The sequence below is a fragment of the Macrosteles quadrilineatus genome, unplaced genomic scaffold (genome assembly GCF_028750875.1).
Source record: "Macrosteles quadrilineatus isolate MER2022 unplaced genomic scaffold, UCM_ALF_1.0 Scaffold_8__2_contigs__length_117827958, whole genome shotgun sequence".
Lineage (NCBI taxonomy): Eukaryota > Metazoa > Arthropoda > Insecta > Hemiptera > Cicadellidae > Macrosteles > Macrosteles quadrilineatus.
This window is the reverse complement of record NW_026542601.1, coordinates 4,978,037-5,000,373: the sequence shown is the minus strand read 5'-3', so window position 1 is coordinate 5,000,373 and position 22,337 is coordinate 4,978,037. Positions and strand designations below refer to the sequence as shown.

The window sequence follows — 22,337 nt, the reverse complement described above, 5'->3', positions numbered from 1 at the left end:
TCGCCAAACATAAGACACACGCTAAAACAGGAGGGTTTATTAATAATGAGCGGATGAGAAGTCTGCTTGGAGTATCCATAGTGTCGAACATCATAATCTTTAGCAATATTACGTCACTTCTGATAATCATATTGCTGATCATCCCTAGCTCATCAAGATGTTCAGGAAGATCCGTGCGGGAATGATCGCATATGATAATGATTTCCGTCATAACGGGACGTATCATACACGATAGAAACGTGGTTAACTGGATGCTGGAAGATTGTGATCTTACCGTTTATGTGAAAAGGATATTAGGTTGGAAACAGTAGTTTACCCTTCGAATTGTAATCTGTGTAAGATAATCAAGATGATCACAGGGTGAACAAAAGAGATGACATGTATGTTTTACGAAAAAATAATATTAGGGGGGTTTTTGAGGATTGTGTTTATTTATTTAATTTAATCCCACAAAAAGCTGAAAATAGCCAATAGATAGGTTAAATAAATACACCTGTTACTTTATAAGACCATTACACCCCTTGCAATACATTAACAGTAAGTAAGACCTAACTGAGCTCACCTACAGTTTTCAACCCTGAAAGATATAATTTTGTTACAGTGTTTCATAGATATTAGTATCCGTTCGTGTAAACATTGGAAACTGAGAGATAACTTCTGTCATACTTCTAGGTTTCCCACTCTTCTTCATATAATTAAGTCCTTGTAAATTTATACATCATGCAATTTGCTTTAAATTATTAATATTGCAAAGTCATAACTTTAGTCATTTACCTTATTGTTTCGCCATATTTTGTACTATATTACTGTAAACGTATTATTAAAACGTCGTTACAGTTAAAGAACAGATCGAGGCACAATTTAGTCCCTCAGTTGAGCACACCTCCACAGTTTATGTAGTCAAAACTAAGTCTAATTTATGTTTGCCATTAGTTTTTTGTATGTTATATAAATACTTGATTAAAAATTAAATTTACTCGCACTTGTACACATCTTCCTAATCTACTACCTAATAACATTCTGTGCTAAACATCACCTCCCGGCTTTAAATCACCACACGACAAATCACCCGCGAATTTTCTTGTCTCATTAGCCCGAATCAAATCCAAATTGTCCATCAGACAACATGTGCAGCAAATCATCTGGAGGCAGTTTGGGGGATTGATTGTCCAGTACCGTTCCTCGATCCTGCAGTTTACGGACAGAATGACTGGAGTGGACTGAGGTCATTCCAGGGTCATCCACGTGCGAGTTTAATTGTTTGATCGTGGAAAGCGTAAGTGAAGGGAGTGACGCAAGGGAGTAGCGTGGGACCTCCGATGTTTATTGTTATTCGAGAATGATTGGATTAATCCGTTGATTGAGCCATTATAGTGGTCAAGTTGAGTGTTGTGGGACTGAAGTTCTTTCAAACTGTTGGATCAACAAAATCAACTGTCGTCAAGGTCTTGTCAGGTGGACATTTGTTTGTAAAACATTTCCGTAGAAGAAAATAGTTCCAGATAAACAATATTACTGGTGACTGTGGGTTTATTTTCTTGCTGCATTGTATAAAATTTACTAAAATAAATACCCCAGCAATAGTAGTTAACTTGAATCACCCAAAGACACCCGTATAACAAAAATAGCTTGCCGAAGATAAGTTTTTAAAGGACAAAGACGAGATGTACGAGAAAGGATTGTTAAATAAAATTACATCAAGAGGCAATAATATTTACCTAAGCGGAATCATGGTTTTATGCCATGTTTAGAGAGATTTAGTGAAAGTGTCATCATTTTATGATTTTGTCTAAATAGTTTCTTTCAAATTCTAAAAAGAAATCGGTCTTAAACTACAAGTTTGATGAAGGTTGTAAAATTGACATAATCCAAAAACTACTTTATTTTGGCGTGAATTTTAATTACAATGGCCTAAGGTGTTTGATTAGGAAATACGGGACAAGATTGCTTTTAACATAAGTACCTTTAATTGAAAACTTAAAGATTTTAATTTTCCTCCGACTGGAAAAACACCTAAAATAATGATAACACTGTACGCAAACAAGATCGTCGCAATTTGAAGCTACAACTCCTCGAAGTACCAGATTAAGCACTTGAGGTGCTAAGTCCCGCATATAATTCAGAAGTGGTTCTCTGTTATTACTACAACAAACAGATAAAATCCCCGATCAAAACCAGTTTTGGGACAACTCTATCTACGTTTATAGGCGATAAGTGTGAGAAGAACATATTTATGTGGCTCATGTGGCATTTTCTCCCCGCTTATGTGTTGTTAATAACGGAATGTTTGCGTTGGTACTCAATAATGATTGCTGTACAAGACTCTGATCATTTCACATGTAGATCAAAATCTCATTTATTGATTACAGATAAAAATATCGACGTGATTTGATCTAGCTGTCCTGAATTGTTGGGTATTTTAATGATTATAGCTGGTGAATTGGTAAGCTAACTACGCTTTTAAGCCATTCCATTGCAAAAACATAATTTAAAACGGATTATTTAAAACGTCGGTTAAAAAATTATGCTTTAAAATGTTCAAAGCCATCTACTAATATCACAATTTATTTCGTCTAGTCAATTTTTCGAAAGACATTAGTGTTGAAAATTCTACCCAACGTATCGGCATCTTTCTTGGTAAGCTACAATACAACTGATTATCTCAGCTACGTCCACGGATTTGTAAGGCAGTTGTCTGCAACAAAATTCAATTATTTTTGCTAGTTCACGACTCGGTAATCTTTTGAAAATCAAGATCTGCTAGTCAACCTTGACGTCGAAGAATAACATGTACGGTAAAATTCTTCAACCCAAAAGATTAATAGCTTAATCTCCAACAAATGTCCACAAAACAACTTCATATACCTTTCAACAACTATAACTGCTTCAAGTATTACAACTAACCCAACATTTTACATTCATGATAACAAGAAAGCACCCTGTGACATACTGACATACTTCCAAGGTCATAAGGAAACGCTCCATATGGTATGATCCATCAAACTGGATCTGAAGCTCTCCGTAATCTGTATCATCAGTCAGATGTTAGCAATTAACTGCTACTTCCGATCCGTGGTATTTCCTGTGTAACCGAGACTGATTTGGCATTTCGACCTTGATATCACCGATTTATTTATTGATGAGAACTTCTAGATCCTACTCTTGTAGTGAGAGTTAGATTTCTTGATCAGAAGTAATGATAGCTTCTATTGGTTATCGGAAATCTACCAGCTGCTAGAACACAGGATGAAGGTTTCTAATCTAATCAGGTCAGTGAGTTTTCTCCAGAAAGGTTCCTTGAGAAAGATTTCATTTTGAAATACATCCATGCATAGTGTAATATCATACGTAGGTGCTTTTTAACTTAAGAATTGGGATTCATGAACTTATTTAAGTTGAAAAATTAAAGACGTAAACTAGATAGTTCGAATATGTAAAATTGATTCAACTTGGATCAGAGCACCAGATCAACTCTTTGCTGTGCTGTTAGCCTGGTAGTTAGCGCCTTGGTCTTCAGTGGAAGAGGGACGGGTTTCAGCCCATTTCAAAAACATTTAAACTTGTATCAACTTTTAAGTTCAAATCTAGGATGAGAGGCTATCCTAGTGTTTGTCGTCTAGGAATTAGGCATGAGAAGGGAAGAGTCCATCTAAGGCATACCCAAATAATGTTGTTTCGTGTTTAAACTTTCCCTTAGCGTAGGTCATTTTCTATACAAAATGGAGCTCTGTCTCACGTCTTTTAACTAAAAATTTCGATTCACTACATTTGGATCGATTGTTTTATGCTTTGCGTTAGCAGTTGTGAAGCCGAATAGAAAATTTGGAAATCGGATCAATTTTCATAGATCAAAATCTATATTTGGAACTTATATTATAACTATGTAAGCTGATGTTTGTCAGCTGTTTCGTTCCACAGTGATCTTACATTTAATCTCCTCCGTTCCCAAGGCTGGAGGTGTGTTGCCCGTGTTGTCAGACACTCTGGTGATAATTGCAGGATGCCTCACTTTCCAGCGTCTTCTCCGGTTATTTATGACCTCTGCCAGGATGTCCTCTCGTCCTGCGGTCACGGCGACTGTGACTTGTTAGTATAGTTCGTGTCTTATCTACATTGCAATGAATGTAGAATCGCATTGCACATTTGGCAACAAGACTTTAAAGTTGATGAAGAAAAGCTGCTAGTCTCTACATCAGGGCGTCAGTGTCATTACGCAAACACTTTTTGCAAAAAGCTGTTCAAGCCTATCAAATGTTACAAATTTAATATATACGCAGGAGATTGAATCTGTCACTCCTGGGAGGGTTGAAATGCAGTAGTTTTCCAGGACGGTCACTGGGTTAGTCACAAATGCCCCCGAAAAGACACTGAAAAGGTGCCTTGAGATAGAGATGTGTCATAAAAAAGTATTACTGAAATAAATTTAAGTTATTCTAAAAAATATTATATTTAGGGTTGAACAATGTGCTCAGTAACGTATAAATGTAATGTAAGTATATATGTAACACTCAAGAACAAATATGAATTGTATTTATTCGTGTTTGTATGTTAAGACCTATTATGGCCCGCAGTCAATCAGGTTAAAAAGGAAATAAATATAAAAAGTAATCTTTTACCCGGTTTCAACACTTCTTCTCTCGTTGCTTTCTCATTACTAAATACCCGTTTAACTTTAGCAAAATTTCGATTTAAACGCCCTCTAAGTAGATACGTTCTTCTTAAATAACTTAAAAACAATTTAAAACTCATATTTCTTGCATACTAATGTTAAATAATTTCCCATCCACAGTCCGTTCTCGTCCCATCTTAAAAGATCAAGGTATTTAAGAAAGTTCACAAAAACTGTTGAAGCACCTTTAAATATATAATTACTCTGGTTACCAAGTGGCAGATACGAGATCTTCGTGTAATGATGTTCATCTTGAGGCAATGAGGTTGAAAATAATGGGAGAAGAGTTGCTTCTTGCATTTTAATATGGCGGATGGTTGGAATAATAAGTTGGTAGCGTGGGTAGAGGGAAACTGGCCAATGGACGAGGAAAACTTGAACATTTGGAGTTTAATCGTTTAATACACATTTTTCGTCACGATGCAGAAAAGATAACTGCATACTTGCGTCATGGGGCTTAGGTAGCCCCTTCCCTACAAGAGGGTTCAAATTACAGTACCAAAATAGCCTAAGTTTTTGTATATAAAAACTATACCCCCGCCACAGCAACCCTGCAGAAGTGAATTACCATTTACCTGGCTGGATTTCTACTAAAATATTCCCTGAAAACTGTCGGATTTTTTTTCCTATTTAAATATAATTAATTTTAATGAGTACTTAGGTTTGCTGCTACAGGGAAGAAAATAGGGGGTTTTTATTGAAATATTGATAACTTAGTATGAAGTAAACAGAATTTCAAAATTTCAGCAAAAGTCTATAGACAAGCAAGCTACAACAGTTTATTTATTCTCCACAGGAATAACATGGTAATTTTAAATTTACACTTTTTTTGGGTTTTCCCCTAACTTTTAGGCAAACAACAATTTTTAAATATACTAAATTATTTGTGTTTTTAGTTCTACAAAATGGTCTGGAAAGAAATTGAAAGATTTAATATTTCCAGGGTGAAAAATGAGAAAATCCCATTTTTACACCATGAAACCCCCACAAACCCCTGACCCCATAGTTCGATCATGCTGGTGAACTCGTTCGAATAAATGTAGGTTTACACGTTTGTACCAAATTTCATCAAAATCGGATCAATTTTGATCGAGTTATCGCACTAACGCATGTATATGAATTTGAACGGAGGGTGTTTTTCTCTGGGGACCTAAAAAATAAATCGGTACCGGGTCCAGGTCTTACCATGAGTACTACGGTAATAGCTTATTCCCATATGGGAAATTTGCTAATAAGCAGCTTTGGGGGCTGAATTATAAGGATATCAATATACAGAATTTTTGTTGTGAAAAAGATCAAATCAAATGTTTGATGACGAAAAACGGCCTTCCAAATTTGTGTTTGCAACTAGCCTAAGAGAGGTTAAGGCAACGATATCCACTCTATGAAACAATATGCTTACATATTCAATCATAAACTCTCCCAAGCCTAGATTTAAGTAGTTTCCATCTTCCTGTTCGAGGCGTGGTTGGCCCCGAGGCTAAGTCTAATAGTCTTCCCTCTACATTACTATTCCACTGGTGCCAACACATTAGCATAGACTTCAACATTACCATAAACTTGACAATTCCCAAATATCTCTGCCCACACGAGTTTGGAGTTTACCTGCCTGATAACATATTTGATTGGAGAGGTTTCGAAGTATATGTAGCATTTTAGGTTTTCAATTTTTAACTGTTTAAAATAACTGTAGCAGACGGGTTCATTTCACGATTCACAAATAATGAGTGACTTGCCCCACTTTTATCTTTTTCATTCTTCTTTACTAAATTATCAAAACATAAATGTATTATTTATTTTATAATTGAGTGCTATACATACCTATGATTTGGTTCATTACAACAATACACCTACTATCGAGTCCCACGTTGGGACCCTCATAAACGAACATCTAGTGAACGAAATATGAATACAGTACTCTATGAAAGTATGATTTTTAGCAAACTCTACGTTAAGCGAATGATGAAAAATATATTTTGGCAATATACAAGTTATTGAAAAAAACATTATTTAACTCAACTTCTTTTCTAACAAAATACCATTTTCATCTTCACGTTACTCCAACCGCTTCCAAACATAAACTCTCAAAAATAAAATCACCTTGATAAAATAATTATATTAATTTAATTTGTATTGATTGGTAGGAATGTACCTAACACTTCAGCTGTCCATCACAAATACTATTCCGACAATTTCAACAGATTAACATACCATTTGCAAAAATTACCATAACTAAACAAAAACCGCGCTACAACGATAAATAGAATTCTTCATCACGGCACATGTCTGAATATTTAAATATCCAAAGTCCGTGCAGATACGAGCTGAATGTAAAGAAGACTATTTACCATGATTGCAGGTTCGGGTGATGTTTAAGTATAATGAGCTCAGGTTCGATTCCATGAGGTAATTAATTTCATCCGTTTTTGGATTTAATAACGCATCCCGCCTTCTGCTCGTCAAATTAAGATATTATCGACAATCCTCAAGACCTTGTTTGGAAGTGAATATGGTAATATACGCTGAAATATTAACGATCTGAAAATACAGCGAGTTTCCTCCCAAAGGACATGTTTTGCATCGGGATTTTTCGGTGTAATTATTTTTGGCTTCAACGTCAGTGGCATTATTTACTAAGAACAGTAAAATTTTTTGAGGGGTGGTCAAAAAATGCCTATGAATTTTACGGGAACCGAATTTCGTTCTTTAGGTCGAAGTTCGAGACGCTAACTACTATGCAATACATTATCCTGGCCTTCCAATGTCTTACACATTTTAATGCGGGTTTTTATAATCTACTTGTACAGTATTTACTAATTACATTACCTCAAATTTTAATTCTTTCCCATGTAAAACGTAACGTAAATGAGCCTACCTTAGTTTAACTAGCAATTTATTTTAATAGACTTAAATATCTTGCATAATAACATATTTTATAACCTTGGCCATTTGATAACAGTTGAAACAGTTGCTGTAGTTATCAGATACCAAATAATAAAACTTATCATCTCACAGTTTTTTCAAGAAAGTGATTATTTTTTACACAGAGATATTTTTTCACGGTTAAGATAGAAGAGTTTTCTATTTTTTAAGATCATGTTTAATCCGTAGTAGCAACTAAATTTAGAGTCTCATTGAAAAGTAAATTTTATTGAATCAGTTACGTTTTTGTTAGGTAGGGAGGTAAATGTAAGGTTAAATATTTTATTTTCCGACTAAACATAAAAAATTAACACGCTTAAACCTTGCATACCATAGTTGTAGATAAACATTATATTCAGCTGATCGATGAGAATAAATCTATAAAACAGTTCTCCTTACTATTTATAGTAACTACTGTTGCACACAGTAGTTGAAAGAGCAACGGGCCTAAAACACTACCTTGTGGCACGCCTCTATTTGCATAGACCATTACAGGCGGCTGGAACGCTTGGTTTATGCATCGGACAGGTTGCATATTGGCAATCGATTTAATGGAGCGATCGTTGCGATATTGAGGTTGGAAGTTATGGCGTGTGCCGATAATGGCGGAGATGGAGATACAGGGAATTGGATGGAGTATGGAGGGATGTTCTCCGTCGAGAGATTTTGTATGAGGAGTGTTTTATGCTTAGGAGCAGTGTCTTAACTCTTGTCCACAGCTCCGGTAACATTACACGGTTATAGATTAATGCCACTTAAATATTATTTATTTTACATCGGTAAGATAAAAGGGTACACAGTGAAAGTATTTTACTAGAATTCTAATCAAAACCGTTTATACAATCAAAAAGCTATGATAAAGGTTTTGGGGAACAACTCCTACCTGTAAGGTGCTTACACCTAAATACGTTCTTAAATTAGTTTATATTTTGTTTGTACCTAACTATGCAAAAAAAAGGTACAGTAAGGTATTACCGTGGAAACTAAGATTTCAACCTACATTTTTAGCTTATTACCTCCTCGTTGGCTAGATACCAGCATAAGCTGGATAGCCTGTGTCACGAAAGTTGTTCTCTTAAAACTTTCACATGCCGTTAAAAAACCCCTTTTTAAATATTTAAATTTAATATTTATCGTTTAGTAATAGATTTATCTTCGACAGTAAAATTAATGTCCATAAATATAATTACCTCTTTAAGTTTATGCCACAAATGTAATTCCACAAACTCTCCCGATACTTTATGTGGGTACATAACCAGGCTTGTTCATAAAACTTTTTCCAGCGTCGTATTATATTTCGCGGCAAAAACGCTGTGTTACGCCATCTTGGGCTTTTACAGCTCAGTTTTTGCTATGAAGCCTAAGGCTCCCATAAACCGAGCGATTCGACGGGGACGCAAGGATTGCGGGTAATTCTACAAGAGTTTATTGGCTATAAATTTCCCCAGTCATGTCTAGATGCAGGTTGCATGCAGTGATAAGGTTTTGTGTTGTGCAGGTTTTTGACCTATGCATGTTATTGTAAAGTGTGCCTATGCTCTTTTGAATAAACCAAATCCTTCCCTGAATTAATTTGCATTTACACTTTTTACCCGTATGTAACAAGAGAGTTTTGTTGTTATATGTATACGATTTCGTTGTTCTAGGGCGAGATTGCCTTGATAGCCTACGGTTAAATCATATAGCAAGAACTAACATTGGCTCTTAGCGCCACCATAGTGCCATAAATATTAGACTATAAGCTGTGACCCATATCGAAAAAGTAAATCGGTCCCGGGTCCAGGTCTTACCACGAGTACTACGGTAATAGCTTATTCCCTATGTGGAAAATTCGCTAAAACTACCTTATGGTCACTACACAGTGATCCACAATTACATCACTGAAAATGAAGCGAAATTTGGTATTAGAGAAATGTTTAGATGATTCATTATTATGATATATTATTATTTCGATAACAGTTATAGACACCAAATTAAATGCATTATCTTGTAGGCTGTGTCAGTATGTATACTAGTATCATTGGGTTTCGATAGGACTGTTTTCCTTAATAAAATGATGACGCTTTCCTTAAATCATCAACATCAATTGAAAGGTGTGTAGCTATTAATTACGTTCCGAGTATGAACTATTTTAACTGAGTTAAAACTTAAATGAAAATAAGCTTCCTACAACCATCGGTTATGTAAATTTACACACGTTAGGCTATTTCTCAGAAAGGCATCTTTGCGGTCACGTGTGTCGTTCCCTCCAAATGTGATTGGTTTCCCGCCAATTTTACATCCCCCGCGAGACCGGGGGTGACTTTCGGTCAAGCGAAACTTCCCTTTCTTCCTCCCTCTGTAAACTACGTGCCCGATCTTATCGTGTGGAAAGGGTGGTTTTCCTCAGTGTGAAACATGTTGACTTTACACCACAGTTTTACTTATTTTACGCGTAAATGAGTTATATTTAAGCTACGGTACTTAATATGCAGAAAATGCAAATCTTTTTACAAAACTATATAATTCTTTCCATACCAAAGCAAATAGTTAACTGTATAAACTTATATATACACATATTTATCCTGGTAAATGTACGCACCCGTATGATCGGGTGATTATTAGTGATGCTTCTGTTACATTGAAAAAATATTTACGAAATAAATTTTCCCCATGCAGATGAAAGAGTCACAATTAAAATGACTAAAGTGAGTTATCTTTTTCTAATCACTAACGTCAAGCATGTGTTTTTCTTCGTTACATGGGGGTTGAAATAAGTTGGTGCCTAGGTAGACTCAAGTGCCAAAATGAGTTTTCAAAATCTAGTCACTTGGGTTTGAAGGTAGGTTTTTTCTTATGTAGTTTCTAATGTCAAAAATGCGTTGCTATACGTATTTACTCCAAAGTACAGTTTTTTATTAGCCTATGTTCTTAGTTCTTGTACACGACTTATGAAGGCATTGTTCTATTCTAAATTAGAGAACCTTGGAAATCTAAAACTAATACCCATACTTATCGAGGGTTGAGTAAAAAATTGAAACCATTAGTGAATTACTGTCACATTTTACATTTGTATAATCACAAACACAAAATTCATCATCAGGATGTTAAACAACAACATAAAATCGAACAATATTTATTTCCTTTATATTTTAATTGAACGGTGAAGTACTGTCAAGAATAAAAGGAAAAAGCAAGGCCAAAGAGAGAAATAATCGTGAGAGAAAGGAAATCAGTGGACAAAAGGAATGAATAAATTCACAACTATTCCGGTCAGTTTACAGAAAAGGTCAAGAACACAGTAAAGTTGACGGCAAAATCATAACGGTGGTGGACATGGGAAGAACGAGTCATGCTATTGTTTGATTATGAAACATCCTTGTATAGAAACCTGTTGTAACATCTAGTGTTGAAGTTGTTAAGGTGGAATGCAAGTAGCAACAATTGAAAATCACGATCAACAGGTAAAGTGGTTTTGTCGTTCAGCAAGTTTATTTGGAATGTGTTTTATCGCAACCTCCCATTTTCAGTACTTATTCCCTTGTCTTTGATGTTATTTAAGTCCATATCTCATATAAAAAACGATTTCGTCTTCGACGTAGTAATAATATAGGTTTTAAATTCCACATGATAATAGTTTGATTATATTTTGCATGTCTTGAAGTGGAGAGTTTTCCATTGCAGAGAAAAGTTCTAATCACTGAGAACTTAAATAATTTGTTAAACCCTACTCTACAGAAATCGGGAATAGCACTTAACCACCGTTCCTCTATGGATGAAAAACTTCTCGGTTATTGCAAATATTTCTTGAAGAATTACAATAAAAAACCACTAAAACACGAAAGGATTGTTAATACGAATCTAGATGACCAGAACACCAGTTTAAACATTTAGACTGGTTACAGTAAATAATCCTGATTATTTCAATAAGAAAATCCTATAATTGAGTTCAAATGGTCACCTAACCAAACTACTTAAGATTAATACGATTATAAATAAATAAATGGAATTTTAGATAAAATATTAGATTTTTAGTCATAAAACTGCAAGTATAACTCATTGCCAATACACATTCACTATGAAAAAAGTAAAAAAATACAAATAATCGTAGACATAACCAATTTGTGTAAACAAACCAAAGATTCAAAACTAATGTTCAAGAAACCCCCCTTGGATTCTCTACAAAATCCACATTAAGTGATAAGTCTAAAATTTCGTCTCGCACTAAAGCTGCTTACAAGAATTACAGTTTGCAGCCAAAGATAGCTCTAAAAGCTTTGGAATCTTCCACACGAACACGATACCAGTCGTATCTTTACAAGGGCTGTAAATGTTTTTGGGCAACACTCAAGTATCTATGACACACCTCCTGGAAGAGTGATAGGGACTGCTCACAAAAACTTTCAAGAGTTGTCAGAGATTTCCAAAGAGAGGTTTTTGTATATTATTCAGAAACCTCCAAAATATGTATTGATAGTTTATAATCTTTGTGGGGATTCCATTTTTACTTACATATCGACGAAAGTCTATTGTAAAACATAGTAGTAAATTCATTAAGTTTATTATAATTTTTTATTAGGCACAAAAATAATAGAATATTAAATTTATTCGTCAATTAACCTTTTCAAACGTTTTTTTTTAGTAGTTTATGGATGTGTGGAATGCAAAGTTGATACATTAGTTTACGGTTAATAATAAGAAAAATGTGCCAATAGTCACCAATTAAACATTGTCCGATGTTCCTTAGACATTGGACTGATTAATAAGTAAATAATACAAACCGTCATAAGATTTTTCTTTAAATTACGAATTATTTAAGTTTTAATAATCACGCCAACAATTAAGATATTGAACGAAAAAATATATTCAGATAAAACCTGTTTCTCAAAGCTCAAGATAACGACAAGAGTATTTATAGCTTGAAAACAATTAGTTGTGAATAAAAAAAATGAAGGAACTATTTCTGCTCATACATTTTTTTAAATAGGCTTATGGTGATTCGATTTTGTAGACAAAGTGCAAAACCTAGCTATCCTCAATTATCAATTATTTAAGATGGGGACGCCACTATGTGCGTATTTTAACCCAAATATGAGTGAAGGATGAGTGTAGGATGAGTGGCGCGATCTTGTAGTCTTGTTAGTGACTAAGGCCGACATGTTCCTTAGACACAGCTGTTAATTAATAGCCCATACAGCTAATGGCAACAAAGGGACCTACAGTTCCTAATTGCCCAATAGACTAAAGGCATATTAATGACATAAATTATTCAATGAATAGTCGCCAATCCTTTTTTTCTCTTCTAAAACTAACTATATAAGCAGTATAAAAGAAATTTTGAGGAAAAACTAATTCATAAAAAAATAAAAGTTGTATTCCTCGATCATCCTCAGTCCTAATCCAACTCAATGTCTATTTAGAAGTAAAAGGTTGAATGTATTGGTCATTAAACGTTTTATCCTGAACATTTGACTCGTCATTAATCCTTCTGTAAAAACTTACAGTACATCAAGAAAGAATGCATCAATGATTCATTTATTCTGACAGAAAATCACATTTACTCATCATCAATCCTGTCTTTGATTCTGATTATTTTGTCGTACACTCTAACGTTTTAGTAGTCAGTAGGATGTGTCTGTTGCATATTCTGTGGAAGACTTCAGTAGCTCCGCATAACAATGACATCTGGTGTTCGAAGCGGTTTCAGACAAGTTCACGCATCCTGAACACGCGTACCTCGCCAGGATTCCCACGTCGAGACTGTGCAAGTGTGAAATATCGTGTGATACAAATGTAGCATAGGCTATTTCAAGACTTATTTTGAAGATAGAAACTTTAATCGATGGCTATATGTGTATATGAATTCAATGTTCAGTTTTGTTTGCTTTAAATTGTTTGTGACCTCTTTCGATTTTGCATTTGTCCGTTCACACGGGCCTTGAGACGTGCAAATCAAAGGAGGCTTTAATACACTTCCTACTTCCACATAGTTTCATAACTGTTTCTATTTGATGAAGTACGTAGTATAAACATAAAAACACACTGTACATATTGTCTTCTTTTGAATGGAAATCAATGAATTTAATTTCAAAAGCCTCACAACAAACATTAAAGCATTGGCAACCACCAAGTAAAATTACTAAAATGCTTTAGTCCCAAAAGTCTCTGATAGTATCCACTGTGATTCCTTGCAAATTTAAATATACTCTATAACAATTCTGCGACCCGAAACTACACAAAAGATCATTAACCTCGCCAAGGTAACACATCGTTTGTAATGCGGACTAAGTGGAGCAATTTTGAGGTTAGTACAGACGACAAACCATTCGTACCAACTTGACAGAGTGATTACTCGCCATGCAGTGATGGCAACCGCCAGCAGCAATGCTGCCAACCCACGGTCGTTAGCTGGAAATTGATGGGGCTTATTGAAAATCTCGCAGAGGGAGTGATTGGCGGGTTTATCCAGAGATTTATACAGAGGGGAATAATTGCAAGCATAAACACTTGATTTCCTGCAATCAGTTTTGTGGAAAGGCTGATAAACCGGTATGAATCATTTTAACCGTTGATTGCGTTTGAATTGAAAACAAGCGGATCATTTCTTTCTTGTTTAATGGCTTGAAAGATGTTGAATCGTTAGGGTAATAGGCGTACTCCTTTCCATGTATGTCGGTTCAAAATATACCAGTGGTGAGTGATGTTGGAAGATTTGATGAAGGTAACGGCTATTTGCTTTTACGGATTTTTGAGGTTTATAGGTCATTACCAAATTTAGGTGAGTGGTCATTCTCGTGGTTCGAATTAAAAACTCTTTGGAGTTAAGGCAGTTCTCGTTTCTAAATAAGATTTGAACGCATCCAACGATTGTGAATGCCAGTAAAAAAGGATTATGGTTTCATTTTACATTTTAAAATAAAGTGACATTATTTTCGTGGTTAATTCCTCTATTTTCATAAACTAAAATGGCGATATCTCAATGTCCATTTAGTTTTGTTTAGACCTCACAGAATAAATAACCAAAGACATTTTCACGAACTACATACATTTCCTTTTCAAGACATAAAGTAAGCAACAGGACATGCGATTCCTAAGTATTTTTTGTCCTAGATTGCTACACGTAAACAACTATCGTACAATGTAACATGGGTTTTATTGTGAAGCTATTAAAAAACTAATCAACTACAGGATCAGGGTAAATATTTCTTTCCACCCATTTACCCAATCATGCAATCTTTTTTCCTAAAAATATAAGAAGAACGCTTCAAGGGCGTTGAATCCCAGGATGTATCAGTTTCAGACATTGACTTTCCAGGTTTCCTGCACGCGATGTGGTAGATCCCCCTAAATCCAAACCCACGCCTCGTCTAACTCACGCATTGCTCTAGATTGTGTCCGATAACGCCATAAATAAACCACCCACATTAATAACAGGGTGGTCCTACGCGGCGTACCACAAGGTTGCTTTCTAGGCCCGCTTTTGTTTTGATCGTATCTCTCGACGTAAACTATTCTTCACTAGTGATTAATGTAACACTAATTGATAAGTTTATAACAGGTGTAGAGCTTTTTTTGAGTGTGAGAATAAATTCGGAGATAAGAAGGAAGGCGGGAAGAAATATGGGAACAGAAATACCGCATGATAAACGACCAGATTAGGAAGTGACAAAACACTCCGGAAGACTGATAAATGATGGAAGGAAGGGAATAGTATACAAGAACAGACTATTTTGTAGTATTATCAGGGAGTCTGTGCGATATAAATTCTTTTACAAGTAATGCAGAGTATGTAGATGCGGAAAGAGAACTTGCTCACTGTAAGGTATGTAATTCCTTTGGTTAGTTTTATATATATATATATATAAAAAAAAAAACACTTTTGATCAGACGAATACTTATGAAAATACTCAACGTTTCTTCCGTAAAAAGGATTGAGAGTAGTGGACCTAACCTAGAGGAGTATATGTTATTGAGTACCCTAACGTCATTAATTGAAAAAAAAACTGCATGTAGAATTTGATCATGTCACCTCTTTTTTATTTCAGCGTACGTCTTACAGTGACTGAAATGTAGTAATTTAAGCATAGCTCTTTATATTTAGTTGTAATAATTCAAAAGTTTGTAAATAAACCAGAAATAAATATAATATTGTCTCGTTGGTGGACCTAAATTGTCTTAAAATCATCTTCAGCTGATTCATAAGGGTGAGAAATCTTTAAGGGCGTATTTAATCTATGGTAACCACACATCTAACAGCCCCTGTTGTAGGTTTTGTTACAAACCCTTACACATGCCCTTACACATCATTAGTGGTGTGAAAGTCCAGGTGTATACATTGGGGTAGTTCACCCCAGAGTCTATACAACCCTAATTGAAGATCCACTTGATTGTGGGGAGTTTGTTATCATGGTTGGTGAATTGTTCCCAGTTTGTCAAAGCCAGTGCGTGGATTCCACCAGTGTGCGTTGTGTAGAGGGTAGCTGGTTGATTTGAACTTAGTTGAAAATTCGAAGATTCTTAATTTTCTTAATCGTTAAATATATTCTAACAAGTTTATACATTATCAGTGAAAAATGAAATGTTGAAAGTAATTTTGTATGAGTTTTAGTCAAACGTATTTACCCAAATAAATTTAATGAGACTTTTAGAGGGTAAGACAGATCTATTTTCTCTTTTACTTTTCAATCTATGACTGTAGATTTGATAATAGTTGATTATAGTAAATAGGTACATTCAGTCTGATTTGGTTGCACAGTTATTATACACGTTTACACGCCAAAATGGCAAAATAAAATAATATTTGACAGCACTTCTTTTAGTGGCTCAATTACTTCTTTAAAACTGGGCAAATAATACATAGGAAAATAAATGTATATTACAGAAAGTATACAAACATTTTTAAACTATGTATATAGGAACACTCCCTTTATGTTTAAATTATATGACCATAACCAACACAATTTAAAAATCAATTGACCATGGTACGCGCAGATCTTTTAAATTCAAAAATTAAAATTGTTGAATGCTATATGGTAGCACAGAGAATGAGTGGGTAATTTTCCCTAACAGCAATAAAATTTCCCAGTAATATGCAGTAAATATGCCAGTTTTCAACTGGGCAATAAAATAGCTGTATAGAGCAGAATGTATGCGTGTCTATTGGGACGTTAAGGAGACCACAAAACGTCTTATCTTTCAGGATGTCGCGTCGTCACCCCTACACAACACTCCCTTGGTTAATACTTTGATAAGAAGTCTTTCACAGAAAATATAAATAAAGCCGATTTACTTTATGGTTCAAGGGAACAGAAAAAGGGAGTGAGGAGATATGCATTTTAAAATAGACTTTAATGGGACATCTTTAGATATTTGAGACGTGTTGATGGAATGGAAGTGCGAAAGTGTGAGGCTACTAAAAATATTTTTCGTAATGTAGAAAAATTGTTGATTTTGAGCAAAAATTGCTGAAAACGTACTCATTTGTTGTATGTTAAAATTGATTGATAAAAAAATAATCTTGTAAAAATTTATGAAACATGTGATGAACAGATAAAAATATTTTTAGCAACTTATTTAATTTGGTAAACGAGCTTATTCTTTGATCAATTAACAAATTTTAATGGAAAATAATACAAACTCTTGCTTAGTATTGTGGTTTAAGGATCTTATGCCCAAAACTAAAACTCATTAAATATTTGAAGGAATTGTTACCAACTAGATGAAATAAATGCTTTAAAAATCCAACTTAAAGTGACCAGATTTTTTATGAAATTATTTACATAAAATCTGATTTATTAACCAATAAAAAGCTCGTTATCCTAAAATACTGTTGAACTGGTCTTCTAATTTCACTTTACTGTATTTCAAAGTTTAAATGTACTTAACATTTGAAATTGTTCAATTAAATTTTATTTAGATGTTTTAAAATTTATCTATAGACCTAAAATCCATCATAATAATTTCATAGAAATTCAACTGAGTTTATAAACACTGACTAAACCGTTATTTTACACGAATAATAATATTTTTCAAACTGCTTTACTGAAAAAAATCTTTGTACCAGCTTCAAAACATTTAGCTAGACTCACAAACTCTCTTTTTGACGTAATGTTTCTTCTTCTTCTTCCTTTGCTATTTCAGTTCAATGGGCCGCAAAAGGTTTCAATTCAGTTCGTACAAGTCCCTTTGAAGTGAAACTGAAGTAAACGTGGCTTAAAGGAAGGAAAGCACTTGCCAAAGACGAACTTACATTGAATTGAATTTATAAAGTTTTCTGTTTTTGATAATACACTTATATAAAAAAACATCCCTTTAGTTCGAACGATTCGGGAAATTATGGGTTGCAGTGATATATAGAAAAAAATAATTCTTCCAACTCACTGAGTATTCAAAAGTATTCCATACTGCTGTGATAAATTCCAAATAAACGTCGAACAAACAGTAGAGTGCAACTGAAAGAAGACGAGGAGTATTTCGTTGGGCGTATAAATCGAAGATTGTTGAGGAGAAATATTTATAAAGAAGTCTCAGTCGAGGGAAGCTAAATCTCATGGTCTAGTGGATACGTCCCTTTCGCTTGAAGACTTCACAGTCTTGGTACAAATGTTGTTTATTTTACTCTTTGAAATAGTAAAAAAATAAATTTATGTCATAATAATAAAAAAAATAAATAAGACAGACTCAAAAATCATTTAAGAAATTGTATTTTAATATTATCAAAAGTAAAATACCAGGTGTAGCATAAATTTATTAGTTAAGATCCTTATATAAAATAAGATTCTAGATTTAGATTTTTCTGATTAAGTAGACGTCTAGGAGGACAACTTACTATTTGTAAATTTTATGTGAATGATTTGAATATTCACAATTATATTGTGAAGCTGGTACGAAGATTACTGACAACATTTTTTTGTAGTTGAAAACTAAGATATATAAATGAATGTTGTAAATAATATTTTGTTTGCTAAACAATTTTCAGACGAACTAAAATCGATGAATATTATATCATTGAAAGATTCGAGTTTTGACAATACGTGTTATGACTGTATATCGCTGTGCAGTTTATAAAAGACCGTTGTTTCAATCTATCAAATTATGGTACAGCACTAAGATGAGAATCTTATAACATACAGTTATGAAGTAATTTGAGTTTTATGGATGCTTGTATTTTAATTATTTATTTTTCTGCTAAAATTCTACTGTACAAAGAAAAATGCTAAATGTTGAAATTGGATTGTTTAAAACCTGAAATTAATGTGGTAAAAAAACTGCTTTTGAAGATCAAACACTTTCCCATGAATGTCTTTTTACGTTATAACACGTTCCACTATTTAAGCGGTGGATGAAGTGATATTTACCAATCCCAAAATGCATGACGGGAAATTCAAGCCCCCCCCCCAAAAAAAAAATTGTACATATAAATAGTATAAATAATATCTCAACACGTTTGTATTTTGGTCAAATTCAAAGGTCCGCAAAGATATAAATGATATGTCAAAACAAGAAAACCTCTGATGTAGCGAGGGGAAGCACAAGTAGGGGTTATGGAGCTTTGAATTTAGAGGACTGTCCATTTAGTATAGCCCAGCACGTGAGGTTCATATGAATATGTTTAATACTACATTTACCATACTGGACAATGAGAGACGATCGGTCTAAATGATGTGTGGCACAAACTTTTAATTAATTGAGAATCATATAGTCCATGAATGCCCTATCACAACTCTTCGCAATGGACCCCCCAGACTATTATGAGCAATGGTAGATGTGGAAAGTTCCAATGGAGTACTCTTTGAGTTTACCTTTGTGAAAATGCATACAGTGTAAGGGGTACAGGTATATATTACTGTATATTTTTGCACAATGGAAGAGTATTGTACAGTTTTTTTTATCATGATAAAATATTTGGACTAAAACAAGGATTTTTCATCCCAATAAAAAATAATGACAATTTTGTAAACAAAACACATTATTTGATACCTAGCTTTCATGCTTGCTTAAAGTGTACAATCACAATAAATTATTGAAAACTATGCAGTAAAGACCTGGTCTATATTACGGGAAAAATCTTATTCATGGATTATGATCTTGAGTGTAGAATAACTATTTTTAGTAAATGATAAACCTGGTAAAATATAACCTATCACCAGAATTAAACTTTGTATTTTCGTTACACCGTACTGGGTATCCATAATTGACATGTAGGTAATTGTCAGTTTAAAAGTAACCAATGGTTATTTTGAGTTTTATATTTTTTCAAACTTTATGTTTACTTAGGAGTGTTGGGAATTCGTGGTTTGTTTATAATAAACCACTTAGTAAACGTGTGTTTCATAAAGAGATATTGTATAAACACTTAAAAAACTTGAACAAATGCTTAGGGGTCTTGCAAATGTAAGATTAATTGTAGAACCAATAACCATAATTTTGAGTTTATAGAATAAGTATACAGTATAAGTATGTTTAAATGCATGGGACCGATATAAATAAAATAACTATTGAAGCTCAACACAATAATTTAAATAATAAAACGTATTCACTATGAATAAAGCTATCCAAGTTTAATCTGTAAATAATTGTCAACAAATTTTCAACACAATCCAATTTTGGTTAGGCCTATAAATTCAATTTAATTATATAATAACATTAAATAGTATACATTAAAAATAAAGTATTACTTGACAAAACACATCCAATATAAAACAAATGTGTTAGGCATACAGTAATATCATAGATGAAGTGGTGTTTATTTTTATTCAATGGTAATACATAGCAATTGTAAGTTTAATGTTATTTATTGCATATAAATTAATTCAAATAATAAAATAAACTGTTAAGCATAGATCAAAATACTTAATTTAGAAAATGGCATTAAATTTATAAAAAATATAGTATATGTATACAGTATATATTTAATTTAGGCATGTAAAAAATTCTTTTGTTAATGCAAATATAATTTCGTAACTCACCTCGATATATTTAATCACAACCAGTAAATACGTCCACCAATGTTCAGTTCACTGTGAGCGCTCCGTACGTTCGCTACGGACACCAAAACGCAACTGAAGAACAGCTGAACACTGAGCAGAGATGTTGGGCGTGCGCCTGGGGGGAGGGGAGTTCTACCGCTACCTGTTCAGCAATGCATGTGCACTTTTACCAAAAACAGATGGTGCTGAAAAATGTCGTTTTTCAAACATTTCCTGGTTTAAAATTTTACAAGGGTTGGTGGAAAATTGGAGAAGGTCGAAATGGATATTTTTAGAGAACGGGGTTGAAGAATCGTATTTTTTAAGACTTTTGAAATGCCCAATTAGATGGGATGAGTTCATGATGAGAATGGGGTTTTATTTATTCTAAGAATTCATGGATTAAACAAATAACTTCTTTGATAGGTCACCATAGTTAGCAGAAGAGATTTTAGAGTTTTCTTTAGTCTACTACGATAACGTATAAATAATATTTATGTTCACTATTATTTATTTCTTGTTAAATCATCAGTAATAGAACTTTAGAGCAATGAAAAATATTTAAGCTATATTTATGATTATATATACTGTTTGGGAGACTAGAGACGAATTTAATTACTCACAAATGGCTTGCAGCTATAGAGTCAGGTGGTTTCGAGCCTAAATTTTTGTATATACATCCATCGAATAAAATGTAGATCTCCAAGGTGAGAACAACTGTCTCGGTATCTGAAATTTAAAAATTTTATTTAATAAAAATATTAGAATATTAGTATAATAAAATAATAGACAGAGTAGGTGGTTTTCTGCTATAGCTTGAACTGTTTTTTTAGCATATCACTATTTGCGAAGATGTTATGATTAACAGGAAAATTATATAACTTAATTACACGTATCTTCAAATTATTTAAATTTAATGACATTTACTTAATGAACCATAATAAGTTCCCAGGTATAAATACGGAAGCAGCGGTCTCTTCGAGGTTAAATGTTGAATTTATTATTTGCTAATTGGACTTAAAGAAACGCTCCCTCTTTCCTGAGCTTTGTTGCTTTTATTAATTAAAAACTAGGGGCTTTAGTGTATCAAAGGTGAAGGGAGTGGTTTCCAGAAATACTGAGAGAATAATTGTCTTAACCCACTTGGAATAATTTATAATAATTAGCAAAGGGAGGTATTTAAAAGGTAACAATACGGGAAAAGTGTAATAACCCATTCCTTATTTAAAAATAATAATCGTATTTAAAAATAATTTATAAGAAGATAAAGAAGATAAGAAGGCTTTTTCATATGAAGACGTAAACTTTTATAAAGGTGAAAGAAATAATAAAATTTATAGGATTCAATCGTACAAAAATATATTGTTGATCGGATTATTTTTTATGGAGCGTTTTTTTGAATTGACGTATCAAGGATGAAATTCATTTTTGTGATTTATTGCCGATCACAAAAACTAAAAATGTATATTTTTGACACTTAAACTTTTTTGTCCTAGGACGCTAGGCACGAGCCCGGAATTGTTTTTCACATTACATCAGGCTAGACCTAGGGGTTACGGCATTACCACTTAGATAAAATCCATTGGTGATTTGGTGTGATTTTACACCTAGCAAATAATACAATGTTATAATACATTTGTGCTCCTGTCCACTTTCCTTTTTTAAAAACCGTATAACAGCTGAAAACTAAGTAGAATCATGATAATTTATAACTTATTTATGATTGATAATTATAATTAAACTAAAAAAATGAAAACCCTTAATATACATTGAAACCTAAACAAATACATCCATTAATA

The 22,337-nt window shown here is 33.5% G+C and overlaps 1 protein-coding gene across 1 annotated transcript in view; it reads right to left on the bottom strand.

Moving 5' to 3' along the window:
- The window catches only part of LOC129000847 (uncharacterized), a 49,699-nt gene extending 29,078 nt beyond the window's left edge, over positions 1-20,621 (bottom strand). Inside the window, exon 1 of the mRNA XM_054427893.1 lies at positions 20,539-20,621. The gene's annotated coding sequence lies outside the window, so the exon portion shown is untranslated. The remainder of the gene's footprint in view (positions 1-20,538) is intronic.
- Positions 20,622-22,337: the final 1,716 nt, after the last annotated feature.